This window comes from Sminthopsis crassicaudata, chromosome 6 (genome assembly GCF_048593235.1).
Source record: "Sminthopsis crassicaudata isolate SCR6 chromosome 6, ASM4859323v1, whole genome shotgun sequence".
In the NCBI taxonomy this organism is placed as follows: Eukaryota; Metazoa; Chordata; class Mammalia; order Dasyuromorphia; family Dasyuridae; genus Sminthopsis; species Sminthopsis crassicaudata.
Window position 1 is genome coordinate 116948636 of NC_133622.1, and position 18240 is coordinate 116966875.

General features: G+C 33.0%; 1 long non-coding RNA gene across 2 annotated transcripts in view; it reads right to left on the reverse strand.

Annotated features, from left to right (window-relative positions):
• The window catches only part of LOC141545400 (uncharacterized), a 223335-nt gene extending 207008 nt beyond the window's left edge, over positions 1 to 16327 (reverse strand). For both annotated transcript variants that reach the window (XR_012483007.1, XR_012483006.1), the window contains exon 1: positions 16247 to 16327. This is a non-coding gene — a long non-coding RNA (uncharacterized LOC141545400). The remainder of the gene's footprint in view (positions 1 to 16246) is intronic.
• Positions 16328 to 18240: the final 1913 nt, after the last annotated feature.

The following is an 18240-nucleotide window of genomic DNA, read 5'->3' on the forward strand; positions in this document are numbered from 1 at the left end:
ATATAAAATGAGATAATATTTGTAAAGTATTTTGAAAAATATAAAAACCCTATATAATGTTAATGTTATGGTTATTATTATTTTATACTGTAGTTAATCATTCTCTAATATTTACATCTTATATCACTCTAGACTTTACATCATAACAAAACCACTAGCACTGTTCTAAGTGCTAGAGCTATCAAGGAGCTTCTATTCTATCAAAGAGAAGGGAAATATGTTCCATTAACATCAAAAGATTTAGAGCTGGAAAAGGCCTTAGATAATGTGAAGTGCAAATGCCTTGTAACTTTTATTATGTACCTGCTCTTAAGCACTAAGAAAAGTGTGCCTTTTTACAATTACTTTGAAAATTAATTGCCAGTGTTGCTACTGGGGTTGTATCCCAGAGAGATCTTAAAGAAGGGAAAGGGACCTGTATGTACAAGAATGTTTGTGTCAGCCCTCTTTGTAGTGGCCAGAAACTGGAAACTACATGGATGCCCATCAATTGGAGATTAGCTGAATAAATTGTGGTATATGAATATTATGGAATATTATTGTTCTGTAAGAAATGACCAACAGGATAATTTCAGAAAGGCCTGGAACTTATATGAGCTGATGCTGAGTGAAATGAGCAGGACCAGGAAATCATTGTATACTTCAACAACAATACTATATGATGATCAATTCTGATAGATATGGCCATTTTCAACAATGAGATGAACCAAATCAGTTCCAACAGTGCAATAATGAATTGAACCAGCTACACCCAGCAAAAGAACTCTAGGAGATGATTATGAACCACTACATAGAATTTCCAATCCCTCTATTTTTGTCCGCCTGCATTTTCGATTTCCTTCACAGGCTAAATGTACACTATTTAAAAGTCCAATTCTTTTTGTACAGCAAAACAACTGTTTGGTCATGTATACATATATTGTATTTAATTTATACTCTAATATATTTAACATGTATTGGTCGACCTGCCATCTGGGGGGGACAGAGGGAGGAGGAGGGGAAAAATTGGAACAAAGGGTTTGGCAATTGTCAATGTTATAAAATTACCCATGCATATATCTGGTAAATAAAAACTATTAAAAAAAAACTAATTGCTATTGTTATCCCATTACATGAGTGAAAAAAACTGAGGCACAAAAAAATTAAAGGATTTGTACTAAGTTTGAAGAATTTATGATGTGTTTAAGATCAAAATCTAGTTCCTATAGCGTTACAGACCTTGGTTTCTAACCCTAAACCATGCACCCTCTCTACAAAAGACCTAAACATTTTAAAAGTTTATGACTCCCAACAACTTCAATGACATTCCTTGCTCAAGGCTGTAAAGCTCTAGTTCAGTCCCTGCATGGATGTTTTTCTTAATTTCACAAACTTTGAGATAAGACTGACAAAAGTTTTTTTAGCTGGCAAAGATAATGGAGTCCAGTACACTACCTTAGTTTCAACTTAAGACTAATTTCATAGTCCAAAAGAAATTATCTTTAAAATCTAGGAAAGCTATTTTTCTTTAGAGATTTTAAGGTTTTTAAAAAAAAAATTTAATATGAGATTTCCTACCATAAGAGCTATAATTTTTAATCACTTTGTTGATCCTGAATTTCCTCTCAAAATTATATTTTGTGTTTTCTTCATATCAAAGCAGAAAAAAGCATGTTTCTCATTTTTCTCAAGATTTATACAGCAAAAGATACATTCCAATCCATTCCAAAATGAAATAATGTCCCCTGAAAAACTTGACTTTTCTAAGTAATTTTGTGGTTGAAATAATTCTCACTAAATACTTACTACATTTCACAAAAATGTACAAATGTGGTTAAATCATGTCTCCATTATGTAAAAGGCACACTAATTATAGTCTTCCCATAAGCCATAATAATAGTTTCAGGTGTGAACAGTCAGCATGGGGTGGTGCATAGACTGTTCAACATCAGGGAAAGCTAGGGTCAAATCCTACCTCTGACATTTACTACCTATGTGACTATAGTCAGTTACTTAATCTCCCTTTATTATCTATAAAATGGGAACGACAATACTGTATCTATCCTGGTGTATCTATCTCATGGAGTGATTCAGAGGCTAAAATGCAATAATCTGTGAAATAAAAATTTTTTCAAATCTTTAAGAAAATCAGTGCAGTGATGGATTAAATTTCTATCATCATGGTAGAGTAGTAGAAAATGTTCCATCAATAAGAGAAGATAATGTTTCAAAGGAGAAGAGATCATACATAAAGTAGAATTGATTAGGTTTTCTCTACTAGAGAGAATTGCTATTACCACAATAAATTAGGAAGTCTAATTGCAGAAATAACTAACCCCACCTACCACATTGTCTCAAGTTCGTCTAACAGTGGTCCTCAAACTTTTTAAATAGGGGGCCAGTTCACTGTCCCTCAGACTGTTAGAGGGCCGGACTATAGTAAAAACAAAAGCTCACATTCTGTCTCCGCCCTTCAGCCCATTTGCCATAACCATCACCAATGACTTCAACAAAGGTATACATGGATTTCTTCTCAAATTTACAGATAGCATGAAACAAGGAGCAAGAATAAATACACTGCCTAACATTCAGAATCCAGAAAGATCTCCCAAAGCTAATATGTCACGCTAAAACAAAATGAAAGTTAAAACAATTTTTAGAAAGTCTTTCACTTTGCTCCAAAAAATCAACTTCACAATTATAAGATGGAGCAAGCTGAGGAAAAAAGGAAATCCCCTGAAAAATTGTATAGATTATTTAGTGCACTACAAACTCACTATGAATGAACAGTGTAATAGAGAAGCAAAAAAAAAAATTTATCTTACAAGTTGATTCAAGTTTGCCCTAAGAAAGACATAATGTCTAGAACTTGGGAGGTGATAGTACCATTGCACCCTTCTCTGATAAGTTCTTATCTGATTATGATCAATAAGCATTAAGTATGTACCATGTGAAAGGTACATAGTAAGCATTGTGGCTGTAAAGAAGCATGACAGTATCTGCCCTCAAGAATCTCATAATCTAATAGATGTCACATTTTAAGAATGACATTGATGAATTAAAGAATTTGCAGAGCAGGGCAATGGATATAATTAAGGGTTATAAATTGCTGCTCTTATTTCCCATAGAAGAACTTAGGATATTTTTTAAATGGAATAGGTTTAATCTGATTCTCCCTCCCTCAAAAACACATACAACACAGACAATGAACTTGTGTCAGAACTACACATGGTCAATCTCTTCCCTCTTAAGTGGACATCTTGCCCATGTACCAGTACAATCCTCTATATTTAAAGTACAGTCAACTAGTTGAGTGTTTCCAAAAGAGGAAAAAACTCAGAGCCTCTAGAGCATCAATCCTCCTTCTCTGAACATCTGTCACTACTACAATATCACAAGATGAGATAGATTCTGATTTGCCTTTCTACCTCATAGCTTTGTCTTTTAATATTCATCATTCCTATTGTCAATTTTCCCAGAAATTTTTAGGTCACACCATTCCTGCCAATCTATAGATTTTACTTCTTAACTTGGTCCAAGAGTTCTTCAATCATTCTAATATTCCTTCTGTCTGCTCCCATCCCTGAAATATTATGAATCCCTAGGGAGAGATAAATAGGCTTCTTCTCCAGGGAATTCAGTGCATTCTCTTGAATCCTCTCATGACTTTCTCCTCCTTCTGTTCTCCTCAAATCTCTGGCAAAGGCTAAGCATAAATATAATAATCAATCACTTCCAATGTGTGGTTTAAGGGATAACAAAAAGAGTGCCCTGGGTTAGAAGAATAGAAATTTTCTAATAGAATGCACCTTATCAAGGAAATTTAACATTTTAATAAAGAGATTCAGGAGAATCTCAGCTTCATTCTAATGGGCCATATTTTTCATGGTGGTTCTAGGAAGTTGCAAGCTCAAAATAAGCAAAGGTATAGCTTCTATCCAAAAAATTTCATATAGCTTCCATCCAAAAAAAGTTCATTAACAGGCAGTTTTCAAAAGAAGAAATGAAAGTTATAATAGTCAAATTTTTTAAATGCTCTAAACTACTGTTGATTAGAGAAATACAAATTAAAACAAATCTGAGATATCCTCTCATATTTATCAGTTTAACCAACATGACACAAAAGAAAAATGACAAATGATGGAGGGAATAAGAAGTACATTAATGCACTGTTAGTGGAGTTATGAACTGGTCCAATCATTCTAGGGAACAATTTGATAGTTCAACGGACTATCAAACCTAGCAATACTAGTACTAAGTTTTTAATCAGAAAGAGGTCAGAGGAAAAAGGAAAAGGATTTATTTTTATAAAAGTATTTATAGCAGCACTCTTTGTAGTGCTAAAGAATTGGACATTGAGTGGCTGCCTAGCAATTGAACAAGTTGTGTCACATGATTTTTCCGGAATGCTATTGGGCTATAAGAAATGATGCACAAGATGATTTCAGAAAAACCTGGGAAGATATATATGAACTGGTACCAAGAGCAGAACCAGAAAAACATTGTACACAGTGTCAGCAATATTGTAATAATAAAGTGAAAGACTTAACTACTCTGATCAATACAACAAAACAATACAATTCCAAAAAACACGTGATGAAAAATGCCATTCACTTTCAGAGAAAGGTGATTATTTTCTGAGTATAGAATGAAATATACTTTTTTTCATTTTATTTTTTCAATTTTATTTATTTAATAATAAATTAATGTAAATAATTTAATTAAATTTTAATTTAAATGTAAATTTTAAAAAATTAAAAATGGAAATTTTAAAAATTAAAAATAAATTTTATTTTTCAATAAAAATATATTGATATTTAATATTAATAAATTGATTATAAAATTATATATAATATAAAATAAATAAATAAATGGTTAATGGTAAAAAATAATAAATTAAATTAAATAAATATTTTCAACATAGCTAATAGGGAAATATGTTTTGCATGACTTCACTTGTATAACTGATACCACATTGCCTGACTTCTCAATGGACAGGGGAAGGGGCTGGAGGGAGAAAGATAATTTGGAACTCAAAAATTTTTTTCTTTTTTTGTATTAAAAAATAATTAATTACGTGATTTTTTTTTCCTAAAGAAAAACCTAATGTGTAGGACAATTTGTTATACTATGACTTGGTCAAACTATATCTAGTTTTAGAGGTGTTTAGGGGTGTTTAGACTGGAGAAGGCAAGGTCTGGAAAGGCGAGGGGAAGTAGATATACTACCTGTATGTAGGTATATAAAAGACCATCACATAGAAGATAATTAAGTTTGTTTTCCTTTGTCTCAAAGTATGGAATCAATGTGAATAATTAGAAGTTTCAAACAGATTTAGACAATATGTAAGGCAAATACCAGAAGAGTTGTTTAAAAGTGGAATGCAAGTCAGAAAGTGGTGAGTTCTTTCTATTATTTGTTCGGGATCTTGTAGAGAAAGGTTGCTCAAGATAACCTGGGAGTTTCCTAACAACTCTGAAACTCTGCCTTTAGGCTACCAGCACATAGCTAAAGCACATCTCCTACTAATATTCAACTTGGGAATCTTCCTCAAAAATTCACCAAGATGAAAGAAAAGATGCATTTATTTTCACTATTTTGTTAATCAAAGAAGTGTCTTTCAAGTTCCAGGGGTAGAGCCAAGATGGCAGGGTAAAGTCAAAAGGCTGCTTGAACTCTCCCAGTTTCTCTCAATAATCACATGAAACCAAACTTCTGAATAGAATCTGAAGGAATAAAACCACTCTCCAGCTCAAGATAGACTGTAAAAATGTCAAGAAAGATCAGTTTCACTGAGATTAAAATGGTATTCAGCCCAGGTCAGATGACTCTAGAAAAGCCAGTAAGATGTTCTTAATCACAGCAAATGCAACTAAGACCCTCAGTCCTGGATCAGAGAAGAAAATCAGGGAAACACCTGGGAAAAACCTGGGAAACCAGGCTTCTTCTTGAAAAGAAGCTCTAAACACAAGCCCCTATAAACACAAGGGACCTTTGTGATCAAAGTCAAGGATCAGAGATGGGACAACATCACTATGCTGCAGAAGCAGAGCTGCACTTTTGAAAGTAAAAAAGAGGAAAAAACAAAAGAAAAGGAAAGAAAATGAACAAGAAACAAAAGAGAACCTTGACCATAGAAAACTACTATAGTGACAGGGCAGACCAAAACACAAACTCAGGCAAGGACAGAATGTCTACAGAAGAAAGTTCAAAGAGTGAGATAAACTGTTCTCAAGCCCAAAGAGACTTCTTAGAAATGTTCATAAAAAATTTCAAAAGGCAAATGAGAAAGGTAGGGAGAAAAGAAATGAGAGATATACATAAGAGAATCAACAATTTGGAAAAGGAAGGAAAAAATTATCTGAAGAAAACAACTCTTTAAAAAGTAGAATAGACCAAATGGAAAAAGAGATACAAAAGATAACTAAAGAAAATTACACATTAAAAACTGGAGCAAATGGAAGCTAATGACTTTGTGAGAGCAAGAATCAATCAAACTAAAAAGAATGAAAAAATGGAAGAAATGTGAAATACTTCACTGGAAAAATAGCCAACCTGGAAAATAGATCCAGAAGAGACAATTTAAAAATTATTGGTCGACCTGAAGACCATGACCAAAAAAAGAACCTGGATAGCATTCTAAAAGAGATCTTTAAGGAAAACTGCCCCCATTATTATAGAGGGGGGAAATACTCATTAAAAGAATCCATCAATCACCTCTGCAGAGATCCCACAAGGAAAATCCCAAGGAACATTGTTTCAAAAACCCCAAAACTATAATCTCAAATTAAAAATACTTCAAGTTGCCAGACAAAAACAATTCAGATATCAAGAGAAGCAACAGTCAGGTTTATTCAGGATATGGCAGCTTCTACAATAAAGGGATTGAAGGGCCTGGAATACTATATTCCAGAAAACAAAGGACCTGGGATTACAACCAAGAATTAACTACCCAGTGAAACTCAGCATAATCTTTCAGGGAAGAAGATGGATCTTTCAATGAAGTAAGAGACTGTGTGTGTGTGTGTGTGTGTGTGTGTGTGTGTGTGTGTGTGTGAGAGAGAGAGAGAAAGAGAGAGAGAGAGAGAGAGAGAGAGAGAGAGAGAGAGAGATGTGTGTGTGTGTATGTGTGTGTGTGTGTAAAGATTAAACTGTTTACATCCCAAGATAGGAAAACAATAACTATATTCTTGCAAACAGTATCTGACATTGGGTCAGACAAAGGGGAGCATCACATGGACTGAGGATATGCTTGTGAATAGACTATGATGTGATAACATCAAAGAAAAAGACATTAAGGAATGAGAAAAGGTCTGTACTGGAAGAAGAGGAAAGGGGAGGTATAATGGGACAAAATAGATCTCATGAAGAGATGCAAAAGACTATTACAACCTAGGGAAAGAAGGAAAGGGGATGAGCACTGTCTGAAGGGGATGAGCACTGTCTGAAGCTTGATCTCATCAGTTTGGGCTTTAAGAGGGAATAACTTAATCATTCAGTTGGGTACAGAAATGTATCTAATTCTGTAAAGAAGTAGGAGAAGAAAGAAGAACAGCAAAGGGAAGGACACATAGAAGTGAGGGAAGAAACACTAGGGGAAAAGTTAAGAGAAGGGAGGAAGGGTAGATAGAAGAGAAGATAGTGCAGTGGATTAAAAAGAACTCTAGTAAGAGAAGGGAGGAAGGCTGATAGAAGATCAGGGAGTGGGTGGAGTGGGTAAAAAAAAACAGCATAAAAGACAGGGTGGAAAAAAAGAACAAAAGTATATAGAGAGAAGAATATAGAACTCATAATCATAACTGTAAATGTGAATGGGATGAACACTTCCATAAAATGGAATTCTACAATCTGTAGAACTTGAAACAGAGAAATACAGTAAAGATAAAAGATTGGAACAAAATTTATTATGCTTCAGCTGAAGTTAAAAAAAAAAAAAAAAACAAGGGTACCAAGTCTGATCTCAGAAAAAGCAAAATTAAAAATAAATCTTATTAAAAGAGATAAGGAGGGAAAGTACATTTTTATAAAGGATAATGTAAACAATGAAGTGCTAATAATACTAAATGTGCATGCAACAAGTGGTAGAGCAGGCAAATTCCTGGAGGAGATTTTATGCCAGTTACAGGAAGAAATAGCAAAACTATTCTAATGGGGGACCTCAACTTTCCCTTCTCAGAATCAGAAAAATCTAACCACAATATAAACAAAAAAGAAATTAGGGAGATTAATAGAATAGTACAAAATCTAGATATGATAGACCTCTGGAGAAAATGTCTATTAAACATTTAAAGAACAATTAATTCCAATATTATGTAAATTATTTGGGAAAATAGGTAAAAAAGGAGTACTGCCAAATTCTTTCTATGAAACAAATATGGCTGATACCTAAACCAGGAAGGACCAAAACAGAGAAAGGAAGTTACAGATCAATCTCCCTAATGAATATTGATGCAAAAATTTTAAACAAAATATTAGCAAAGCAATTAGTCCAACTTATCAGCAGGATAATGCATTACAATCAAGTGGGATTTATACCAGGAATACAGGGCTGGTTCAATATCAGGAAAATTTTTGCCATAATTGATCATATCAATAACAAAACCAACAGAAATCATATGACAATCTGAATAAATGCAGAAAAAGCTTTTGACAAAATACAGCACTCATTCCTATTAAAAAATTAAAGCATAGAATAAAGGAACCTTTCCTTAAAATAATAAGCAATATGGATCTAAAAGCTACAGCAAGCATTATTTGTAATGGAAAGAAGCTAGATGCATTACCAATAAGATCAGGAATGAAATAAGGATGCTCGTTATCACCACTATTATTCAACATTGTACTAAAAAATTTTGGCTTTAGCAATAACAAAAAAAAAAAATTAAAGGAATTAGAATAGGCAATGAGGAAATAAAACTATCACTCTTTCCAGATGATATGGTTATATATTTGGAGAATCCTAGAAAATCATCCAAAAATCTACTGGAAACAATTCATAGCTTTAGCAAAGTAGCAGGATATATAATAAATCCACACAAATCATCTGCATTTCTACATATTACTGACAAAGCCCATCAGCAAGAGATAGAAAGAGAAATTTCATTTAAAATTACTGTAAACAAAATAAAATATTGGGGATCTGCCTGCCAAGACAAACCCAAGAACTATATTAACATAATTACAAAATACTTCTCACACAAATAAAATCAGATCTAAACAATTGGAAAAATATAAATTGTTCATGACTAGGCGGAGCTAATATAATAAAAATGACAATTCTTACTAGTTCAGTGCCATATCAATCAAACTACCAAAATATTATTTTATAGATAGAATAAAAGAAAATAGAAAAAAATAATAACAATTCACCTGAAAGAACAAAAGGTCAAGAATATCAAGGAAATTAATGGAAAAAAATACAAAGGATGATAGTTTAGCAGTAGCAAACCTAAAACTATAATATGAAGCAGGAGTAATCAAAACCATTTGGTACTGGCTAAGAAATAGAGTGGTGGGTCAGTGGCATAGATTAGATACACATGACATAATAAGCAAGACCTATAGCAATCTGATATTTGATAAATGCCCTAACTCCAGCTTGTGAAATAAGAACTCACTATTTGACAAAAATTGCTGGGAAAACTAGAAAATAATATATCAAAAACTTGGCATAAAGCTACATCTCACATCCCATATCCAAAATAAGGTCAAAATGGATACATGATTTGGGTGTAAGGACAAGAGATAAGAGAACAAGAGATAATTTACCTATTAGATCTTTGGAGAAAGGAGGAATTTATGACCAAAGATGAACCAGAGAATATTATGAAAAGTAAAATGGACAACTTTGATTACATTAAATTACAAGTTTTTACACACACAAAACCCACAGAAACAAGATTAAAAAGGAAGTACAAGGCTGGGAAAAAAGGTCTTTACAGCCAGTATTTCTGATAAAGGTCTCATTTCTAAAATATATAAAGCACCATGTCAAATCTATAAGAATATAAGTCATTCCCCAATTGATAAATGGTCAAAGAATATGAAAAGACAATTTTCAGATGATGAAATTAAAGCTATTTGTAGTTATATGAAAAAATGCTCTAAATCAATATTGATTAGAGAAATCCAAATTAAAACAATTCTGAAGTACCACCTCACACCTCTCAGATTGGCTAAAGATGACAGGAAAGGATAAGGATAAATGTTGGAGGCAATGTGGGAAAATTGGGACACTAATATATTATTTGTGGAAGTGTGAAATGATCCAACCATACTGGACAGCAATCTGAAACCATGCCCAAAGGGCTATAAAACTGTGCACAGTGCCCTTTTGCCCAGCAGTGCCATTACTGGGTCTATATCCTAAGAAAATCATAAAAGAGGGGAAAGGATCCACATTGCAAAAATGAGCTCTTTTTGTAGTAGCAAAGAATTGGAAAAGGTGTGGATGCCCATCAGTTCAGGAATGACTGAACAAGTTGAGGTACATAAAGGTAATGGGAATATTATTGTTCTATAAAAAATGATGATATAGAAAAGTCTGGAAAGATTTATATGAACTGATGCTGAGCAAAACAAACAGAATCAAGAATATATTGTATACAATAACAGCAAGAATGTGTAATGATCACCTATGAAAAGTTGGTTCTTCTCAGTAGTTCAGTGATCCAAAGGAATAGACTTTGGACAAAAAATTCCATCTGCAACCAGAGAAAGAACTAAGGAGACTGAATGTAAATCAATGCATGATTTTTCACTTCTTATTTCTGTTTTTTTTAATCTCTTCCATGATTTTTCTGATTTGCTCTGATTTTTGTCTTCCAGTATAGTTTGTAAATAATGTGTATTAAAAATAAACTTTAAAAAAAAAGAGTAGCTTGCTATTTAGAAAAGAAAAAGTCTTCCAAGTCATTTTGCTTTCAAGCATTATATTCAAAAACTTCTTAATACATTAGTTTTTGAGTTGAAACATTTAGGATCCAGAGAAATATTTAAGCTAAAATATATATTATAAAAAATATCCTTGAAACGCTTTTTCTTAAATTTTTTTTCTCATCTCTCACCTCTTTTCCCGTGTTTAGATTAATCAAATTTGCCATTTGCTTCACATTTACCTGACATAAATGGATGCCCTTTGTCTTTAATTACATGAGTCACATGTGAGCACAGAAATTTGTGTTACAGATTTTCTTGTATTAATCTTGATGAGAGGAAAATTCTCCAAGAGTCATGCAAGGCTCACATGATATCTTTGGGTGCCACAGTAAACCATAAGTTGTTGACATTAGAAAATACATTTCAACAAAACACATGTTGGCAGTTGGCTTACCTTCTGTCCCATCTCCAAATCCTACTACACATAAACTATTCTTTTGAGGTAAATTTCTCATGGACTTGGTTAGAATATGAATTTAAATGCTACCACTTTATATCCATGTAGTAGCTTCCATAGAGAGATCATGAAGCATTTTAGTTCTCTTCATTCTCATTACATTCCACAGAAGTAAATCATTTGCCAAGGCTTATAATACAAAGAGTTACCATGACTTATTCAAGGTTAGGCTGTATATCTGGAATTGTTTTCTAAATGTGGCACCTCTTCAAAAATCACTTTTTATCTATTCCTTTTTATCCAGAAATATCTTTTGATGCTTCATCCTTCAATAGGCTGACCATCAAAAAAGAAATGAAAGTCCACATAGGTATAAGTTTAGAGGGCCCCAGGAAATGCATTAAAAGGGGCACAGGCACAGGATATTAAAGAAAAAATTCCCAAGAGACTTCCCAGATAAATTAATAGCCTTTGAAATGACTCTGGAAAGAACAGAATAAATTCTAGAAAACTGAAGAAGCTCAATGAACTTTCCATAAATGCTTTTCCTTCTAATTTTACCATAAGTAGTTCCATAATTTTAAAACTGTGGTTGATATCTTTGGTTTTTATATCATCTTTGTTTCTAAATTTGTCCTTTTCCCCTCCCCTTCTCAGAGAGCTATCTATTAACAATAATTTTTTTAAAAAGAGAGAAAAAAAACAATTCAGGAAATCTTGCCAATAACTTTGACTAACAGTATACAATGTGCTGTAACCTTCTGCTACTTCAAAAGGGAAGAAGGTAATTTTTTTTCAATAGGGACAAATTTTATCATATAATTACACAGCAGTTAATTTCAGGTTTTTTTTTCCTTTTTTGTAAATTTTTGTAGCCATTCTATGGGGAAAAGGGAGTTGTATTCTTTTCTTGGATCTACATATTTTACTTTGCATCAGTTCTTTATATTCATCAATTTATATTCATCACTTCTTGTAACATAGTAATATCATATTACATGCTTATACTCCAAATTTATACCCATTTCCCAGTCAATACATGTCAACATTGTTTCTACTTCCTTGCTAATTCAAAAGTTGTTCCTAAATGTATTTTAATGGTTATATCTAAACAATTGGAAGAATATCAAGTGCTCATGGATAGACCAAGCTAATATAATAAAAATGACAATTCTACTTAAAATAATCTACTTATTCAATGCCATACCAATCAAACTGCCAAGAAATTAATTTACAGAGCTAGAAAAAATAATAACAAAGTTCATCTGGAAGAACAAAAGGTCAAGAATTTCAAGGGTATTAATGAAAAAGTGCAAACTAAGAAGGCCTCACTGTATCAGACCTAAAACTATATTATAAAGTAACAGTCATCAAAATCATTTGGTATTAGCTAATAAATTGAGTAACTGATCAATGGAACAGGTTAGGTTAACAAGATACAATAGTCAATGACTAAAATAAACTAGTGTTTGATAAACACAAAAACCCCAACTCCTGGGATAAGAGCTCACTATTTGACAAAACTTATTATAAAAATTTGAAAATAGTATGACAGAAACTAGACATTGACCAGCACCCAATACCTATACCAAAATAAGGTCTAAATGGATTCATTATTTAGACAAAAAAGGTGATACTATAAGTAAATTAGGAGAACAAGGGATAGTTTACTTCTTAGATCTGTGGAGAAGGAAGGAATTTATGGTCAAAGAAGAATTAGAGAACATTTTGAAATGCAAAAGGAATGATGTTGACTTTATTAAGTTAAAAAAAAAAAGTTTTATACAAACAAAACCAATGCAGACAAAATTAGAAGGGAAGTAGAAAACTGGGAGGGGAGGAGAAGGGGAATTAACTAAATTTTTAAGAATACAAACCATTCTCCAATTGATAAATCATCAAGGGATGTGAAGACAGTTTTCAGACAAAGAAATTAAAAACATTTCTAATCATATGAAAAAAATGCTCTAAATCACTATTGATCAGAAAAATGTAAATTAAGACAGCTCTGAAGTACCACTGCTCTCAGATGTACTCAGAAGTACTCACATTGGCTAAGATGTCAGGAAAAGATAATGATAAATGTTGGAGGGGATGTGGGAAAACTGGAACACTAATATATTGTTGGTGGAGTTTTGAACTGATCCAGCCATTTGGAGAATAATTTGGAACTATGCCCAAAGGACTATCAAACTGTGCATACCTTTTGATCCAGTAATGTTTGTCTGTACGGGATCTGTAACCCAAAGAGATCATAAAAAAGGAAAAAGGACCCCCCAAGTGCAAAAATGTTTATAGCAGCTCTTTTTGTGGTGGCAAGAAACAGGAAAGTGCCCATCAATTGGGGAATGGCTGAATAAGTTATGGTATATGTATGTTATGGAATATTATGGTTCTATAAAAAACGATCAAGATAATTTCAAAAAGGCCTGGAGAGACTTATATGAACTGATACTAAGTGAACTGAGTAGAAGCAAGAGAACATGTATACAGAAACAACAAGATTATGTGATGATCAACTCTGATGGGCAAGACTCTTTTAAACAATGAGGTGATTAAGGCCAATTCCATAGATTTGTGATGGAGAGAGCCATCCAGTCAAAGGACTATGGAGACTGAATATGGATCACAATGTAGTTTTTTTCTTTTTTTTTTTTTGTTCTTTTTTGCTTGTTTTTTTCTCATTTTTTCCTTTTTGATCTGATTTTTCTTGCATAACATAATAAATGTGGAAATATATGTAGAAGAATTGCATATACTTAACATATATATATTGGATTGCTTGCTGTCTAAGGGAGGAAGAGGGGGAAGGGAGGGAAAAAAATGTGGAACACAAGGTTTTGCAAGGGTAAATGTTGCAAACTATTTTTGCATATATTTTGAAAATAAAAAGTTATTATTAAAATGTATTTTAATGTATACAAATCATTTTTCCTCTCCTTGACCCTCTAATATGCAGTACAATAAAAAGAAAGTTAGAATTTGAATCAAGTGAAAAGGATTCAAATCTAAATTTTGCACTTACTATCTGTATGACTTTGGACAAGTAAGTAAGGCCACAGAATTCTCCTATGTAAAATTAAAAAAAAAATATGGCTTCTAAGGTCTAAATCTATGGTCCAATTTAATCTATGGTCTTAATCTAAGGTCAAAATCTATGATCCTATGAAATACCTACCTCTGTGATCTCTGAACTACAGCTTCATAAATTAAATACTCTTATTTGCCAGATAAGGTAATTTAGTGACTTCTCCAAGATCACATAGCTAGTTAGCATCAAGGAAGGGTTAGAACACAGGACCTCTTACTCTCAGTCCAATGAGCGCGCATTATGTTATGCACAGAGCTTACCACTAAGAATCCTTCTCTAGATGCTTCCTTCAGGTACTTGAATTCAGATTTCTTGAAAACTAGTCCTGTTTCAGGCTCAAATATTAAGGCTGAATCAATTCCTTAATTCATGGCTCCAATAGTTTCCACGATACAGTATAGTTCAATCCTACTATGGTTATGGCTCTACTACCCAGTTCAGATATTTCTGCATCAGATTTTAGATGTGTGGAAATCCACAGATTCAGAGGTCTTTCTTCTAACCTCTAAAGCTTTTAAGAAATCTTAAGGACAAAAAAAAAGAGTGATTTCTTTTTGAGAGTCCTTAGAACTAATAAATTTCAGATATTCCCATTTAAAAATATTGTGTCTCCTTCATTCTCTTATCAATTCTGAAGCAACAATTTGGACATACCAAACATTACACATGCCAAGATGTCTACGCACTTAAATCAAAGATCCCTCCATCTCAGCAGGCAGCTCCAGGATAGCAAACAAATGTTTGGACAGAGAATAAACCAGTGTATATACAGGCTATAATGTTTGGATGTCAGAGAACACACTATTTTTTTTTAAACCTTCCTTTCAAAGCATTTGTTTTGAAAAGAATTTTCCAGATGTAAGTTTCTTGGTTGGTAGTTAATGAGTCATTCTTGTCAGTTTCAAAGGCAAGATATTCCTGATTGGCTAACCTAACCTTATCTTTAACAGCTTCTCTAGATAATGAAGACAGAAGGGGAATGAGAAAATATATTGGTCAAACAGTAGAGCATAATTTGTAAATTCTTGCCTTCACAACTCAGACTATCCTCATCTGGACCTGACTGACACCAGGGGTTACTAAGACATTCTCATAATGTCAACTTTCAGCTTATGGTCTCAAGATTTATCATTTTTACTTCAAATTGCCTGTTTGTACAATCAGTCATGAATACCCACTGTATATAGGTCACTGGCCTTGTGTCTCAGTCCTCCAGATGCTTACAGTTGGATAAGATAAACATGTATGAGAAAGGCATTTATAAACTTCCAAGGAAATATGTGAATAAATGCAAATTATTATCATCTTCCTGAAAAGTGAATTTTTCTATGTCTCTGATTGCCTTCCTATGCAATAAGTGAGGAATAATTGCCATTTCTTAAACAACCATGCAAAATTAAATCCTGCTGCACATGTCATACAAATACAATTCAGTCTCATTTTTTAAAGACATTTTCTAGAAAATTGTAGATTTCCTAACTCTTACTGTTCTTCAGTGCCAATTCTTCTGATCTACATTCTAGGAAGGCACACTATGTAAAGAGGATTAATTTTAATATTTAAGTACCCAGTGAATTATATTATTCATAAATCTCAGTAAATAAGTGTTATCTATCTTTCAGCATATAAGATTTTAATGTTCTCGTATCTTACTAAATATTCAATAACAATCTTTAAGTTTTTTAAGAAGTTGCTCATGGAAAATGAGAATTCCTACTTCTATGTTCTGCTCTAGGTTCCACATAACAGTTATTTCTGAATTCTGATTTATTCATTACTAAAGTAATATTTTAATGTTATTTTCTTGAGGATAGTCATAAAATCAAACAGATGAAACTTACTTCAGAGGCAAATTAGTCCAGCCCCCTCATTTTGGATAAGGAAATAAGTTCAAAGGTCATTCATGATTTCATTCCTCTTTGGGCTTCATATTTTGGTGTCTTGGATTTGTGCACCATTCCACAGCAGCTTTCTCACCCTGGAAGTTTACTCTAGCCCATGAAGTTTCTTCATCCTTAAAGTTCACTCCAATCCTGAGCTTTTCACACTGCAAGTATGTTCAGTCAGAACTCTTCTTCTGATTGGCCAGTTACTTCCAGAACCTCCATTTTAAGAAGAGTGCCCAGAAAAGACATGTTTCCATTTCTCTCTGTGTTTCATTCATTATGTTCTGGATATTCCCTTCCCCAATTCAGATTTTCAGTTACCTTTTATATTTTCTTCCCTTATTAGAGTATAAGCTCTTTGAGAATAGGGATTGCCTTTTTTTCTGTTTGTAATTCTATTCCTAGTGCTTAAGGCAGTGCATAGTAGATAGTAAAGGTTTAATGACTTGACTTGATAGAGGTTAAGGGACTTGAGTAAGGACATACAAGTAGTAAGTAGCAAAGCAGAGAACTGAATCCTAATTTCTTTTAATTGCAACTTCCAAAAAAATATCAATAGGCATTTATTCAACCACCTGTATTTGGAATTTATCATTTCAAATATTTTTTATTCCCTGCTTTTGAGGAAGAAGCACTGAATTGCTTGTGACTTGGGATTTAAAAAGTATTATTTATCACATTTATTTTCTGCCACTGAGTCTGTGATACTTCTTTCCAGCTGGTCCTAGCATATTTCCATCTGTTTGAAATTAATAGTCTCTCTTGGCTAGGAATGATGACACTCCAGAATGAGGGAGAAAAGCATACATTGGTGAGTCAATCCTCACTACCAGCTTTCTATCCCATCCCAGATCATGCTTCATCCATCCAGCCATCTGTCAGGACACCAAGACAATCATCTTGACATCCATCTGCCTTGACATATACAAAACCACCCATCTGTTTCCTCCCTTCACCTCTTGCTCAAGAGACAAAAAGCAAATTCATATTACTATTTCTCCAGAAAGAAAGAAGTATCCTAATATTACTGTGTTGATGGAAGTACTCTTTCCTAAGTCTTCAAACCCTAATATAAAACTTAGTAGAAGTGTAAGCTCCTTGAGAGTGATGACTACATAAGTTTTGAATTTGTTAACTCAATGCTTAATATGTGTTTAGTCTATAATAAGATCTTAATAAATGTTTTTTTTATTTATGAAAATGGAGATAAAATATCAAAGGACGTGGAATCAGATGACATGGTCACTGTCTAGTTGACCCTGGGTAAGTCATTTTCTATTTGTTGTCCTTTCAACTCAGTGTATGTATCTTCTGACGAAGAAATGAATTCAAGGTGGAAGTCAAGAAGGATCTCAGAAAGAGTTCTTATAAAATTAAACACTTTAAAGAATATATATTAATGCTTTAAAAAGAATTACAAAGAGTATTTTTTCAGAGAACCCTGAAAAGCATCGTATGAACTAATAAAGAGTAAAGTTAGAAGAACCAGAAAACAATTATACAATAACAAAATTATAAACATAAAAAACTTTTAAAAAGCCTAGTAACTCTGATCAATACAATTACTAAGCACAATCCCAGAGAATTCATGATGAAACATGTTGCCCGTCTCCTGATAGGGAAATGTTGGTCTCCATGCAGATCGAAACTTTTTTGACATCCAATGAGGGAATTTGGTTTATTTGACTATACATATTTGAAATAGAGTTTTTGTTTTCCTTTTCAAATGGAAGGAGGGAGAAGATAGATTTTCATTAGTTGAAAAATGAGTCCAGTTTTTTGTTGTTGTTGTTGTTTTTATTAAAACTTTTTTATTTTAGAAACACATGCATGGAAATTTTTTCAACATTGGCCTTTGCAAAACTTTGCGTTCCAAATTTCCTCCTCTGTCCCCCAACCCCCTCCCCTAGATGGCAAATAATTCCATATATGTTAAACATGTGCAATTC